The sequence below is a fragment of the Pseudophryne corroboree genome, chromosome 4 (assembly GCF_028390025.1).
Source record: "Pseudophryne corroboree isolate aPseCor3 chromosome 4, aPseCor3.hap2, whole genome shotgun sequence".
Classification (NCBI taxonomy): Eukaryota; Metazoa; Chordata; class Amphibia; order Anura; family Myobatrachidae; genus Pseudophryne; species Pseudophryne corroboree.
In genome coordinates this window covers 380,614,837-380,630,471 of record NC_086447.1, presented here as the reverse complement: position 1 = coordinate 380,630,471, position 15,635 = coordinate 380,614,837, and positions in this window count along the sequence as shown.

The window sequence follows — 15,635 nt, the reverse complement described above, 5'->3', positions numbered from 1 at the left end:
GGACAGTCATTTGCTTAGTTGAAGTAGTACAAGTGGTCTTCCGACTTCCCCTCTGGGAGGATGATCAACTCCCAGCAGCAACAATAGCAGCGGCAGCAACAGCAGCAGTAGGCGTACCACTCAAGGATCCTCTGGAGGAATCTTGCCAGTGACATGGACTGCAAGACTACTGCAACCTGGTGAGTGTGGTATTATATATCTCCCTCCTCCTAAAATCCAGTTACAGGTTGAGTATCCCTTATCCAGAATGCTCGGGACCAGAGGTATTTTGGATATCGGATTTTTCCGTATTTTGGAATAATTGCATACCATAATGAGTTATCATGGTGATGGGACCTAAATCTAAGCACAGAATGTATTTATGTTTCATATACACCTTATACACACAGGCTGAAGGTCATTTAATACAATAACTTTAATAACTTTGTGTATTAAACAAAGTTTGTGTACACTGAGCCATGAAAAAACAAAGTTTTCACTATCTCACTCTCAGTAAAAAAAGTCCGTATTTCGGAATATTCCGTATTTCGGAATATTTGGATATGGGATACTCAACCTGTATTGTCTTTTTTAGTGATGAGCGGGTTCGGTTCCTCGGAAACCAAACCCCCCCGAACTTCACCCATTTTACACGGGTCCGAGGCATACTCGGATTTTCCCATATGGCTCTGTTATTCCGAGCGCACCCGAACGTCATCATCCCGCTGTCGGATTCTCGCGAGATTCGGATTCTATATAAGGAGCCGCGCGTCGCCGCCATTTTCACTCGTGCATTGGAAATGTTAGGGAGAGGACGTGGCTGGCGTCCTCTCCGTTTATGCTTATTGCTTAATTGTGGGGACAGGGGAGCAGCTGTTTTATATAGGAGGAGTACAGTGCAGAGTTTTGCTGATCAGTGAACACCAGTTTTATCCGTTCTCTGCCTGAAAAGCGCTCCATATCTGTGCTCATAGTGTTGCTGCATATATCTGTGCTCACACTGCTTTATTGTGGGGACTGGGGACCAGCAGTATTATATAGGAGGAGTACAGTGCAGAGTTTTGCTGACCAGTGACCACCAGTATTGGTTGTCTGCCTGAAAAACGCTCCATATCTGTGCTCAGTGTGCTGCATATATCTGTGCTCACACTGCTTTATTGTGGGTACTGGGGACCACCAGTATATTATATAGGAGGAGTACAGTGCAGAGTTTTGCTGACCAGTGACCACCAGTATACGTTGTCTGCCTGAAAAACGCTCCATATCTGTGCTCAGTGTGCTGCATATATCTGTGCTCACACTGCTTTATTGTGGGTACTGGGGACCACCAGTATATTATATAGGAGGAGTACAGTGCAGAGTTTTGCTGACCAGTGACCACCAGTATATATAGCAGTACGGTACGGAAGGCCACTGCTCTACCTACCTCTGTGTCGTCAAGTATACTATCCATCTAGATTCTATACCTGTGGTGCATTTTAGTTTTGCAGTTTGCTGACAGTGACCACCAGTATATATAGCAGTACGGTACGGAAGGCCACTGCTCTACCTACCTCTGTGTCGTCAAGTATACTATCCATCTAGATTCTATACCTGTGGTGCATTTTAGTTTTGCAGTTTGCTGACAGTGACCACCAGTATATATAGCAGTACGGTACGGAAGGCCACTGCTCTACCTACCTCTGTGTCATCAAGTATACTATCCATCTAGATTCTATACCTGTGGTGCATTTTAGTTTTGCAGTTTGCTGACAGTGACCACCAGTATATATAGCAGTACGGTACGGAAGGCCACTGCTCTACCTACCTCTGTGTCGTCAAGTATACTATCCATCTAGATTCTGTACCTGTGGTGCATTTTAGTTTTGCAGTTTGCTGACAGTGACCACCAGTATATATAGCAGTATGGTACGGAAGGCCACTGCTCTACCTACCTCTGTGTCGTCAAGTATACTATCCATCTAGATTCTATACCTGTGGTGCATTTTAGTTTTGCAGTTTGCTGACAGTGACCACCAGTATATATAGCAGTATGGTACGAAAGGCCACTGCTCTACCTACCTCTGTGTCGTCAAGTTTACTATCCATCTAGATTCTATACCTGTGGTGCATTTTAGTTTTGCAGTTTGCTGACAGTGACCACCAGTATATATAGCAGTACGGTACGGAAGGCCACTGCTCTACCTACCTCTGTGTCGTCAAGTATACCATCCATCTAGATTCTATACCTGTGGTGCATTTTAGTTTTGCAGTTTGCTGACAGTGACCACCAGTATATATAGCAGTACGGTACGGAAGGCCACTGCTCTACCTACCTCTGTGTCGTCAAGTATACTATCCATCTAGATTCTGTACCTGTGGTGCATTTTAGTTTTGCAGTTTGCTGACAGTGACCACCAGTATATATAGCAGTATGGTACGGAAGGCCACTGCTCTACCTACCTCTGTATCGTCAAGTATACTATCCATCTAGATTCTATACCTGTGGTGCATTTTAGTTTTGCAGTTTGCTGACAGTGACCACCAGTATATATAGCAGTATGGTACGGAAGGCCACTGCTCTACCTACCTCTGTGTCGTCAAGTATACTATCCATCTAGATTCTATACCTGTGGTGCATTTTAGTTTTGCAGTTTGCTGACAGTGACCACCAGTATATATAGCAGTACGGTACAGAAGGCCACTGCTCTACCTACCTCTGTGTCGTCAAGTATACTATCCATCTAGATTCTATACCTGTGGTGCATTTTAGTTGTGCAGTTTGCTGACATTGACCACCAGTATATATAGCAGTACGGTACGGAAGGCCACTGCTCTACCTACCTCTGTGTCATCAAGTATACTATCCATCTAGATTCTATACCTGTGGTGCATTTTAGTTTTGCAGTTTGCTGACAGTGACCACCAGTATATATAGCAGTACGGTACAGAAGGCCACTGCTCTACCTACCTCTGTGTCGTCAAGTATACTATCCATCTAGATTCTATACCTGTGGTGCATTTTAGTTTTGCAGTTTGCTGACAGTGACCACCAGTATATATAGAAGTACGGTACAGAAGGCCACTGCTCTACCTACCTCTGTGTCGTCAAGTATACTATCCATCTAGATTCTATACCTGTGGTGCATTTTAGTTTTGCAGTTTGCTGACAGTGACCACCAGTATATATAGCAGTACGGTACGGAAGGCCACTGCTCTACATACCTCTGTGTCATCAAGTATACTATCCATATAGATTCTATACCTGTGGTGCATTTTAGTTTTGCAGTTTGCTGACAGTGACCACCAGTATATATAGCAGTACGGTACGGAAGGCCACTGCTCTACCTACCTCTGTGTCGTCAAGTATACTATCCATCTAGATTCTATACCTGTGGTGCATTTTAGTTTTGCAGTTTGCTGACAGTGACCACCAGTATATATAGCAGTACGGTACGGAAGGCCACTGCTCTACCTACCTCTGTTTCGTCAAGTATACTATCCATCCATACCTGTGGTGCATTTTAGTTGTGCGCAGTATATATAGTAGTAGGCCATTGCTATTGATACTGGCATATAATTCCACACATTAAAAAATGGAGAACAAAAATGTGGAGGTTAAAATAGGGAAAGATCAAGATCTACTTCCAGCTCGTGCTGAAGTTGCTGCCACTAGTCATGGCCGAGACGATGAAATGCCATCAACGTCGTCGGCCAAGGCAGATGCCCAATGTCATAGTAGAGAGCATGTAAAATCCAAAAAACAAAAGTTCATTAAAATGACCAAAAATCAAAATTGAAAGCATCTGATGAGAAGCGTAAACTTGCCAATATGCCATTTACGACACGGAGTGGCAAGGAACGGCTGAGGCCCTGGCCTATGTTCATGGCTAGTGGTTCAGCTTCACATGAGAATGGAAGCACTCATCCTCTCGCTAGAAAACTGCAGTGCCACTCCTAGATGGGCCAGGTGTTTGTGTCGGCCACTTGGGTCGCTTAGCTTAGTCACACAGCTTCCTCATTGCGCCTCTTTTTTTCTCTGCATAATGTGCTGTTTGGGGACTATTTTTTTGAAGTGCCATCCTGTCTGACACTGCAGTGCCACTCCTAGATGGGCCAGGTGTTTGTGGCGGCCACTTATGTCGCTTAGCTTAGTCACACAGCGACCTTGGTGCGCCTCTTTTTTTCTTTGCATCATGTGCTGTTTGGGGACAATTTTTTTGAAGTGCCATCCTGCCTGACACTGCAGTGCCACTCCTAGATGGGCCAGGGGTTTGTGTCGGCCACTTGTGTCGCTTAGCTTAGCCATCCAGCGACCTCGGTGCAAATTTTAGGACTAAAAATAATATTGTGACGTGTGAGGTGTTCAGAATAGACTGAAAATGAGTGTAAATTATGGTTATTGAGGTTAATAATACTATGGGATCAAAATGACCCCCAAATTCTATGATTTAAGCTGTTTTTGAGGGTTTTTTGTAAAAAAACACCCGAATCCAAAACACACCCGAATCCGACAAAAATTTTTCAGGGAGGTTTTGTCAAAACGCGTCCGAATCCAAAACACGGCCGCGGAACCGAATCCAAAACCAAAACACAAAACCCGAAAAATTTCCGGTGCACATCTTTAGTCTTTTTAGCTCTGCTCACTCTCTAACAGCCCACCTGAGAAGTGGCCAGGAGATTTTGACCATATGTAAATTGCCTGTTAATACATGCAAGTAGATGTGATGTGCTCTAATTGGTGTCCTGAGAAATGTGTTTAGTTATCCTAAGTCGGGAGCTACTGTAACTTACCCATGATTAAAAACATTAAATTTTCTCCCACTGAATGCTTTTTATTAGGAAACTGATGATCAAAGATTGACATCTCTAAGAACGGTACGTATAATTAACAAGTTTGGGACCTCTAAGCACCAGAGCACTAGCACCAGCACTTAGGGCTATTTCACACACAATAGATTGCAACTGTTTTGTCCATTTAGAAAAAAAAACTGTTCTTTTAATTTTCTGTTGATGACTTCCTTTCACAAGCAACAGTTTTTAGTCGGTTCATTGACACAGGTAAACAAGCACACTGTGCATGGCTACAAGGCCACCAGACATCTGAAATGTGTGGCTAGTGAAAACATGCATATAGGCAGTGCCGGCTCCAGGCACATTCCTTAGGAGTGTCCATACTGGGTGCCGACTCCTAATGGGTGACCGGCAGCTGACCGTAATTTTAAAATAGCAGCCGGTCCGTCAGCCAATCAGAGCCTGCAGACTGGCAGTGGCAGCTGCTGCAGTACCGCAAGCTTTGTCTGGCTGATTGACTGGAGGCTTCAGGCAGGGGGCCGCCAGAGATGGGAGTAATGGGAAGGAGAGGTGCACTCTGCTCTCTCCTCCCCTCACACAGAGAGCAGCAGTGAAGGCGGTGGCGGCATGGGGCAGCAGGACGAGGCCAGCGGTGGTGAGCAGCACTATAGGGGACATGTGTATCTGGCACTGTAGTGGGCACGTGTATCTGGCACTGTGGGGGGCACGTGTAGAGTATCTGGCACTGTGGTGGGCACGTTTATCTGGCACTGTGGGGGGCATGTGTATCTGGCACTGTGGTGGGCATGTGTATCTGGCACTGTGGGGGGCACGTGTATCTGGCACTGTGGTGGGCATGTGTGTCTGGCATTGTGTAGGCGCATGTATCTGGCACTGTGGTGGGCACATGATTCTGACACTGTGGGGAGGCACGTGTATCTGGCACTGTGGGGGCATGTTTATCTGGCACTGTGGTTGCATATTATGTGTATCTGACACTGTGGGGGCATATTATTTGTATCTGGCACTGTGGGGAGCTTGTGTATCTGGCACTGTGGGGGCATGTTTATCTGGCACTGTGGTTGCATATTATGTGTATCTGACACTGGTGGTATATTATGGTTATCTGGCACTGTGGGGGCAGATTATGTGTTTCTGGAACTGTGGGGGGAACATGTATATGGCACTGTGGTGGGCATGTGTGTTTGGCACTGTGAGGGGCACGTGTATCTGGCACTGTGGTGGGCATGTGTATCTGACACTGGGGGGGGGGCATGTGTATCTGGCACTGTGGGTTGCACGTGTATCTAGCACTTTGGTTGCATATTTTGTGTATCTGACACTGTGGGGGCATATTATGTGTATCTGACACTGCGGGGGCATATTATGTGTATCTGGCACTGGGGGGCATATTATGTGTATCTGACATTGTGGGGGCATATCTGGCACTGTAGGGGCATATTATGTGTATCTGACACTGTGGTGGCATATTATATGTATCTGACACTGGGGTCAAATAATGTGTATCTGGCACTGCACTGCTGGGACATATAACGCAGATCTGACAATGTGGGGGCATATAATGTGTAACTGACAATGTGGGGCCATATAATATGTGTCTGACAATGTGGGGGCATATAATGTGTATTTGGCACTGTGGGGGCATATGTGTATCTGGCACTACACTACTGGGGCATATAATGTGTATCTGGCACTGTGGAGGCATATGTGTATCTGGCACTACTGGGGGTGTATGTGTATTTGGCACTACTGGGGCGTATGTGTATCTGGCACTGCACTACTGGGGTCATTATGTGTATCTGACACTATACTGGAGACATTATGTGTAAGGAACACTACTGTGGGCATTATGTGTAGGGCTGCTAATTGTGCTTGTAGAGGGGGTGTGAACATATATTTATTTACAGTTTGATAATATAAAGTTGCGAGGCTACGCGCACTTTTCCAGTAGCGTGCACCTTAGGCATGCCCATGGCGGGGCACTTCGAAATTTTCTCGCTTGGGGCGCTAGTAGGCCTGGAGCTGGCCCTGCATATAGGCATGTGATTCACTAAGTTCCGGACACGGCACAGCAGCAGTCCTAGTCCGTGGTTATCACGGCTGTAACACGGTCGTGTTAAAACCACAAAGTATTTCTCACTTCCAGTGAAGGCAGAAAACAGAAAATATTCATCCAGAATTTTGCCAGACGGATAATTCTGTTGTGTGTGAAATAGCTCTTATTTTGTGCAGCACATCTGCTCTGACTTTGCAGTATTTTAATCGCGTCACTGTGCAAGATTTATCAGGTAGTGCTCACACAGGGTTCTCAGTTGTATTCCTGGTAATATGGCCTCCTGTTTAAAAATTTTAATTTTCATCCTGCTACTGTACTTTCGTTGACATCAACTCTTCTGTTAGCCTATCATGACATACTAAATAAGCTCCTTTCAATAGCATGCATTTATGGGTAAAAGCTTTGGAAAAAATATTGCTCTTCTGGCTCTATTGAAACACTTTTCAAAAGGACCACATACGATTGGGTATTTTTTAGACTGACTGTCATCCAAAATTCTCCCTTTCAGAAATTGCAGAAACCTCTATATTTATCAACTTCTGTCTTTTGAAGTGCTTTTTTCTTCCAAATGTTCCCTATTTTATCTCTGTCTTTCATCTTTCCTTATGTTCCTGAATCCCTTCCCAGAAGCTAACACTTTCTCTGCCACTACTGACCATTGCAATTTCTTTGCAAAATTCTACATTATATTTATCAAATCCCTTTCAGAGCATCACTCTCTGACAGCTATTTTTTTGTATTACTTATTCAGTAAAATCTAGCTACTGTAGAAGAATCTGACAAAGATTAAATCTGTACTTTTCCATCACAAAGTCCCTAAAAGAAACTATTGACAAAATCTCCATCATTCTCATTGAAAAAAAATCCCTTGAGGTCAGGCAGTGGTAAAGAGTCCAGCTTTCAGAAGGGCACTCTTCTATTTGAATTTTTAATATTGCTTTTTTTTTATTTCTAATCCGTTTCTTCTACAGTATGCATTTGTGACAATTTAATGTGACAATACTGACAGTAACAGTTATGCACAATAAAAACCAGCAAGTTTTCTGTAGTCACACAATGAAACATTAGCTACTGTATATAAAAAGACAGTTTATAAACACAAGAATCATTTTATAATATTTAAAATGTATGGAAGCGTGTTTTGCTGCTTCCTTTCTAAATGCCACTATTTGGATTTATACATTCAGAATAAGAAAGTCATCTTTACTATTTTGTGAACTCTCTTAATGAGCAAGTTGGATGTATGAAGTTGGCGCGTTTTCACGTGAATATGTTTTATAAGAGTATCACATCACTACTCTTGTGCTGGTGGGAGACACAGCATTCTAAAGCTGGGTACACACTATGGGAAATATCCTTCAAACAGTCAACGAACAATATATCGACCTAGCAGTCGACTCATATGTAAACCTGATATGCGTGGGAATAACATCGTTCTTAGATATATCACGTCAGCTGTGTGGCATGGCAGATGCCAATATATATTTACACATTAAAGGAGACGCACTTATTTCTTTTAAGTGAGTTTGGATATGCTCCATATACATATTTGAATATCAGAGTAAAATAAACCTAGAGGGTTTAACCTAAAACACCTTTAATTAGATTTTCTACACATTGTGGGATCTTGTACCTCTTTTCTTTCCATGTATCTCTGAGGACAACACCACACTGAGATAAAATGAATCAGATAAAAGGAAAAATAAAAGGAATTGAAAATGATTTTTGAGTGAGTATTATTAAGATAGCTCAAAGGAATGTAAAGTCAATTTTGTTTTAATTAGTTTATTCATATTTTATCTATCTGCACGTATATCAAGAAAATACGATTTTTTATTGATTTCAAACAGTGACACCTTGTTAGTGGATATATTTTTTGTAGAGATGTGTGCAGACTCCCCTGATTTGGTTTTGCATTTTAACTCTAAATCATCATTGTGTTTTTATTGTGCCAAAATAACTGTCAAGTGTTTTAATTTAGGTTTTGGATCTGGATTCTTCAAAATTGATAAAAACTGCTGAAATAATGTAATTTGCACCTGTTTTTGTTCCTATGGTATTATTAACATCAATAACATTAATTTCCAGTCATTTTCAGGCTGAAATTGTACCTCAAATCACAAGGAAGAGACTTACATGCCATCCAAAACACGCAAGATTTGGGTTTTTTTAGATCTATGAACAGACCTTAGTGGGATGACCCAAGCCGGGACTCTGTTCGACTCAAAACCCTAAAGACTTGAGCCAGGACTCAGGTTTATATGAAACATAAATGCATTCTGCACTTAGCCTTAGGTCCCATCGCCATAATATATCATTATGGTATGCAATTATTCCAAAATACTGAAAAATCCGATATCCAAAATACTTCTGGTCCCAAGCATTTTGGTTAAGGGATACTCAACCTGTATTGCATTTTGCTTATTACATATTTATTTCTAAATTCAGAATAAATAACTTTCATATTAAGAACAAAAATCTGAAAGGAATTACAAGAAATGCTACACCGTTTACACTAATTTAATAAGAAATTGCTATTTTAGACTACATTGCTTTATTTCCAAAGTTTACTGTAGCAAGGCAAAACATGATTTGTTGTGAGACAAACATATCAACAGATCTGAAATAGTAAAATAGAATGAATAGATTCCACCTACAGTATTAAATAGACAATTTGTTAAATTAAATTTATAAATCTGATATACATATGGATGTTTCATGAAGTTTACCTATCATGCAGTTTTCAAAAATCTAACAGCAATACAATACTACAGACTGTAAACTGGAACTACTGTGCACTGCAAGGTCTTGGTAGAATGGAATATATGAGTTGATCGCTAGCTGCATTCGTTCGCTGCGCAGCGATCAGGAAAAAAACGGCACTTCTGCCCATGCGTATGCGGCGCAATGAGCACGCGCGTCGTACTATTGCAACAAATGATGTAGTTTCACACAAGGTCTAGCGAAGCTTTTCAGTCGCACTGCTGGCCGCAGAGTGATTGACAGGAATAGGGCGTTTCTGGGTGTCAACTGACCATTTTCAGGGAGTGTTTGAAAAAATGCTGGCGTGCCAGGAAAAACGCAGGCGTGGCTGGGCGAATGCATGGCGTGTTCGTGACCTCAAAAATGAGATTTATGGTAAGAACTTACCTTTGTTAAATCTCTTTCTGCAAGGTACACTGGGCTCCACAAGGATTGGACAATGGGGTGTAGAGTAGGATCTTGATCCGAGGCACCAACAGGCTCAAAGCTTTGACTGTTCCCAGAATGCACAGCGCCGCCTCCTCTATAACCCCGCCTCCCTGCACAGGAACTCAGTTTTAAGTTAACCAGCCCAATGCAGTAGCAGGAAAAGAGACGACAACGGTTAGTAGCCACATACACCACACTCTCATAACAAGAGAAGTTCAGCGGCTAATGCCATACCAACCCAAAGAAGCTAAGTGCGTCAGGGTGGGCGCCTTGTGGAGCCCAGTGTACCTTGCAGAAAGAGATTTAACAAAGGTAAGTTCTTACCATAAATCTCGTTTTCTGCTGCGCGATACACTGGGCTCCACAAGGATTGGACAATGGGGATGTCCTAAAGCAGTTCCTTATGGGAGGGGACGCACTGTAGCGGGCACAAGAACCCGGCGTCCAAAGGAAGCATCCTGGGAAGCGTCAGTATCGAAGGCATAGAACCTTATGAACGTGCTCCTGGAGGACCAAGTAGCCACCTTGCACAATTGTTCAAGGGTCGCACCACGTTGGGCCGCCCAAGAAGGTCCAACAGACAGAGTAGAATGGGCCGTAATGTGAGCAGGATCTGACAGACCAGCCTTCACATAAGCATGTGTAATCACCATTCTAATCCATCTGGCCAGGGTCTGCTTGTGAGCAGGCCAGCCACGTTTGTGAAATCTAAACAAAACAAAGAGAAAATCAGATTTTCGAATAGAAGCAGTTCTCTTCACGTAGATACGGAGAGCCCGTACCACATCCAAAGACCGCTCTTTGGGAGACAAATCAGGAGAGACAAAGGCCGGCCCCACAATCTCCTGATTAAGGTGGAACGAAGAAACCACCTTAGGTAAATATCTGGTACGAGTCCTAAGAACCGCCCGGTCACTGTGAAAAATCAGATATGGGGAACTACAAGACAAGGCACCCAGATCCGACACTCTTCTAGCAGAGGCAATAGCCAGCAAGAACACCACCTTAAGGGAAAGCCACTTAAGGTCAGCTGAACCCAGGGGTTCAAACGGAGGCTCCTGCAACACCTCCAAAACCCGACAAGTCCCAAGGAGCCACAGACGGGACATAGGGAGGTTGGATACGCAACACACCCTGAGTGAAAGTATGAACATCAGGTAAAGTCACAATTTTTCTCTGAAACCACACCGACATGGCTGAAATATGAACCTTGAGGGAGGCCAGACGCAGGCCTAAATCTAGGCCCTGCTGCAGAAAAGCCAAAAGTTTGGCTGTACTAAAATTGGAAGCGTCATAATTATTAGATGCGCACCAAACAAAGTAGGAATGCCAGACCCTATAGTAAATCCGAGCAGAAGCCGGTTTCCGGGCCCACAACATAGTTTTAATGACCTCTTCAGAAAAACCCTTAGCCCTCAAGATGGAAGCTTCAAGAGCCACGCCGTCAAAGACAGCCGGGCTAGGTCTTGGTAGACACAGGGGCCCTGAACGAGGAGGTCTGGGCATTGTGGAAGCAGAAGTGGACGCTCTGACGATAGGTCTTGCAGGTCTGAGAACCAGGGCCGTCTGGGCAACACTGGAGCTATGAGAAGCAGATTTCCTTTTTCTTGCTTGAACTTCCGAATTACCCTGGGCAGGAGTGACACCGGAGGGAACACGTACGGCAGCCGAAACCTCCACGGCACTGTCAGCGCATTCACGAATGCTGCTTGAGGATCCCTTGTCCTTGCTCCGAAGACCGGAACCTTGTGATTGTGTCGAGAATCCATCAGATCTACATCTGGAAGACCCCACTTTTCCACTAGGAGTTGAAACACTTCTGGATGGAGGCTCCACTCGCCGGCATGCACGTCCTGATGACTGAGAAAGTCCGCTTCCCAATTCAGGACTCCCGGAATGAATATTGCCGATATGGCCGGTAGATGGCGTTCCGCCCAAAGTAGAATCCATGAGACTTTCTTCATTGCCAAACGGTTTCGAGTGCCGCCTTGATGATTTATGTAAGCCACTGTGGTGGCGTTGTCCGACTGTATTTGAACAGTACGGTTCTGAATTAAATGCTGGACCAGGTTCATCGCATTGAAGACCGCCCGCAATTCCAGAATGTTGATCAAGAGGAGAGATTCCTCCTTGGTCCACTGACCCTGAAGGGAGTGTTGCTCCAGCACCGCGCCCCAACCTCTTAGACTGGCATCTGTCGTCAACAGGACCCAGTTGGATATCCAGAAGGGACGGCCCCTGCACAACTGTTGGTCCCGAAGTCACCAAAGTAGCGACAGATGGACCTCCGGAGTCAATGAGATCATGTGAGACCTGATCCGGTGAGGCAGGCCATCCCACTTGGCTAGAATCAGCCTCTGGAGGGGGCGAGAATGGAATTGAGCATACTCCACCATGTCGAATGCTGAGACCATGAGGCCCAGCACCTGCATCGCCGAATGTATCTGTCACACACCATAGGCGGCGTTCACCGCACTTACCCCTGCGTGCCTGCTGGGCTGTGTTGCGGCCTCCGCCTTCATTGGTCCACGGGCTCCGGCGCCTGGCTGGCGCGGCTCCCGGCGGTTCTCCAGGGCAGGGGCACCGCCATGACACCCGGCATCACTTGGGCGGGGAGCAGGTAACGTCATCAGACTGTTCCGCCAATCCAGCGGAGGTGGGAGATTCAAAGGCAGACGCCGGGCAGCGCCTCGGCGCCTGAGTATCGTCTTTTCCCCTGAAGTGGATGCCAGCGCATCTGTCCTCGGCGGATCTCTCTGCAGCATACCCCAGTGTCTCCGGCATTTCCAGGTGTCAGTTGTTGCACAGCTTCCAGCGTTCCCAGCCGCTGCTGGGTTCCACTGTGCTCTAGTCACCAGTGCTTCTTGGAGTCAGCGTGGGCTGCAGTTTAACCCTCGCTCTCAAGTTATACAAGTCTTCAGTGTCTTTAACCCTCGCTCTCAAGTTATACAAATCCTCAGTGTCTTTAACCCTCGCTCTCAAGTTATACAAGTCCTCAGTGTCTTTAACCACCGCTCTCAAGTTCTTTAAATCATCAGTGTCTTTAACCACCGCTCTCAAGTTCTTCAAATCATCAGTGTCTTTAACCACTGCTCTCAAGTTCTTCAAATCATCAGTGTCTTTAACCACCGCTCTCAAGTTCTTCAAATCATCAGTGTCTTTAACCACCGCTCTCAAGTTCTTCAAATCATCAGTGTCTTTAACCACCGCTCTCAAGTTCTTCAAACCATCAGTGTCTTTAACCACCGCTCTCAAGTTCTTCAAATCATCAGTGTCTTTAACCACCGCTCTCAAGTTCTTCAAATCATCAGTGTCTTTTAACCACCGCTCTCAAGTTCTTCAGTCACCAGTATCTTTTACCGTCACTCACAAGTACTTCCTGGACATTTCTCCATTCACTCCTTCTCTGGTATGTGACATTGTATTGCCCTCTTCCTGCAATAAAGTCCTCTAATATTTTCACCAAGCTTTTCTGTCAGAGTCCTGTGTGAGGAAGACCTATATCAAGCCATCCCTGTTCCGACCCAACTGTGGTTCCTCTCCCCTACCATCGGGAGAACCCCCGAGTTCACAACACCCCCTACCTAGGTCAGTGACAGTATCAACACTTGCGGACGAGAAAGGAAGCAACGAATCCTGTCCTGAAGCTTCAGGACTTTCTCCTGAGACAAGAACAACCGCTGGTTGTGAGTGTCCAATAGCGCTCCCAGGTGCACCATGCTCTGAGCAGGGACCAGGGAGTATTTCTTCCAGTTGATGAGCCACCCGTGAGCTTGTAGAAACCGGACCGTCATATCCAGATGACACAGGAGAAGTTCTGGGGAATTTGCCAGGATTAACAAGTCATCCAGGTACGGCAGTATCCTGACCGCTTGACGGCGGAGTACCACCATCATCACCGCCATTACTTTGGTGAAAACTCGCGGAGCCGTTGTTAAACCAATGGTAACGCCCGAATTTGGTAATGAAGGTTGCCAATAGCGAACCTCAGGTATTGCTGATGTGATGCTGCTATAGGAATATGCAGGTAAGCATCCTGTATATTCAGGGAGACCATGTAGTCCCCAGGTTCCAAGGCCAGAACTATAGAGCGAAGGGTTTCCATATGGAACTTGGAAACCTTCACAAACTTGTTTAATGCCTTGAGGATGAGAATGGGCCGGGAGGACCCATTCGGTTTCAGGATTAGAAACAGCGGAGAATAGTACCCCCAGCCCCTCTGAGCAAGAGGCGCCTGTACTACAACTCTTGTATCCAGGAGGGTCTGTACCATCGAATGCATAGTGTTTGCCTTTGTCTGGTCCGACGGGACGTCTGTCTGGAAAAATCGATGAGGGGGTCGGTTTTTGAAGGCTATGGCGTAACCTCGAGTGATGACTACCCGTACCCAGGCATCTGAAGTGGTCTTCAACCATTCCTGGGTATACCCTAGAAGCCGGCCCCCCACCCTGGGATCTCAGGAAATTCGGGCAGCCAAGGTTCTTTTGGGCTTCGGCTTACCAGGTTTGGAAGTGCGGGCCTGCTTATGGTACGCCTGACCTTTTGCTTTACCTGAAGGGCGAAAGGGGCGAAAGGACGTAACTTTAGCCTTCAACACAGAAGTCAGAAAAATCTGACTGGTCCTATTATGTATTTCTGAAACAACTCCATTATTTAATGATTTTTAACATATATATATATATATATATATATGCATTATTTTCTATCATCCTTGTTTCCTGCATATGGACATTAAAAAGTGCTGGGGTTCTTGTTTATTCCCTATATCACTACCAAGAGGGTGTTTCTAAATCCTTATTTTAAATCCTGACTTTCTCTGTATAATTGTTTTAGTATTTTATGTTGTTTTTGATGCAAAAAGTTTTTGAATCCTTCTCTGCAAAAGGCACTTTAATCCTTCTCTGTAAGAGGCACTGGAAATTCAGAATGTTTACTGATAAAGCTAAATATTTATCTTACACAAAACCCTTTAAGAGGCCTAAGAACACTGTACGCTATTAACGTATGGAGTACCGTAAGGGTACGCACGTTGCGTAACAATCGCTTAGCCGTAGTCGAGACGCTCAAGCGCCACGTTCACTCACGGCCAAGGGATCACAGGCCGGCCCGCTATTGGCTGCCGACTAACGTAATGATTCGCTATAGCGTAGCGGACGCTCGGGACCACGAGGAGATCACCAGCGGCGCAGACGCTAACAATGTTAAACCTTTATAACTATACCATAAAACAGTGTATTATGCAGTAACCCTTGGTGTAGTGATAAGATGAGAATGCAACACTTAGTAAGCGGGTTTACGCAAAAGCTGTTTGAGCGATAGAGACGCTCCTATTACCTCCTGAAATATAATGAACACACAATACCGGTCTAAGGGTCTAACGCCTTTTAAGGAAATGAATGAACGTTCAAAAGAATAATACAATACAAGTCATACACTACCAATATAACATAGACTACCTAACCAGATAGCTACACATGAAATACAATATCAGTACAATAACTATATAAGAGAAACGAGAGAGAGAGAGAAGAGAGAGAGAGAGAGATGAGAGAGAGAGATAAGAGAGAGAGAGATATGGCTCAAAATAACAAGAAAGACAATATGATTGCGGAGA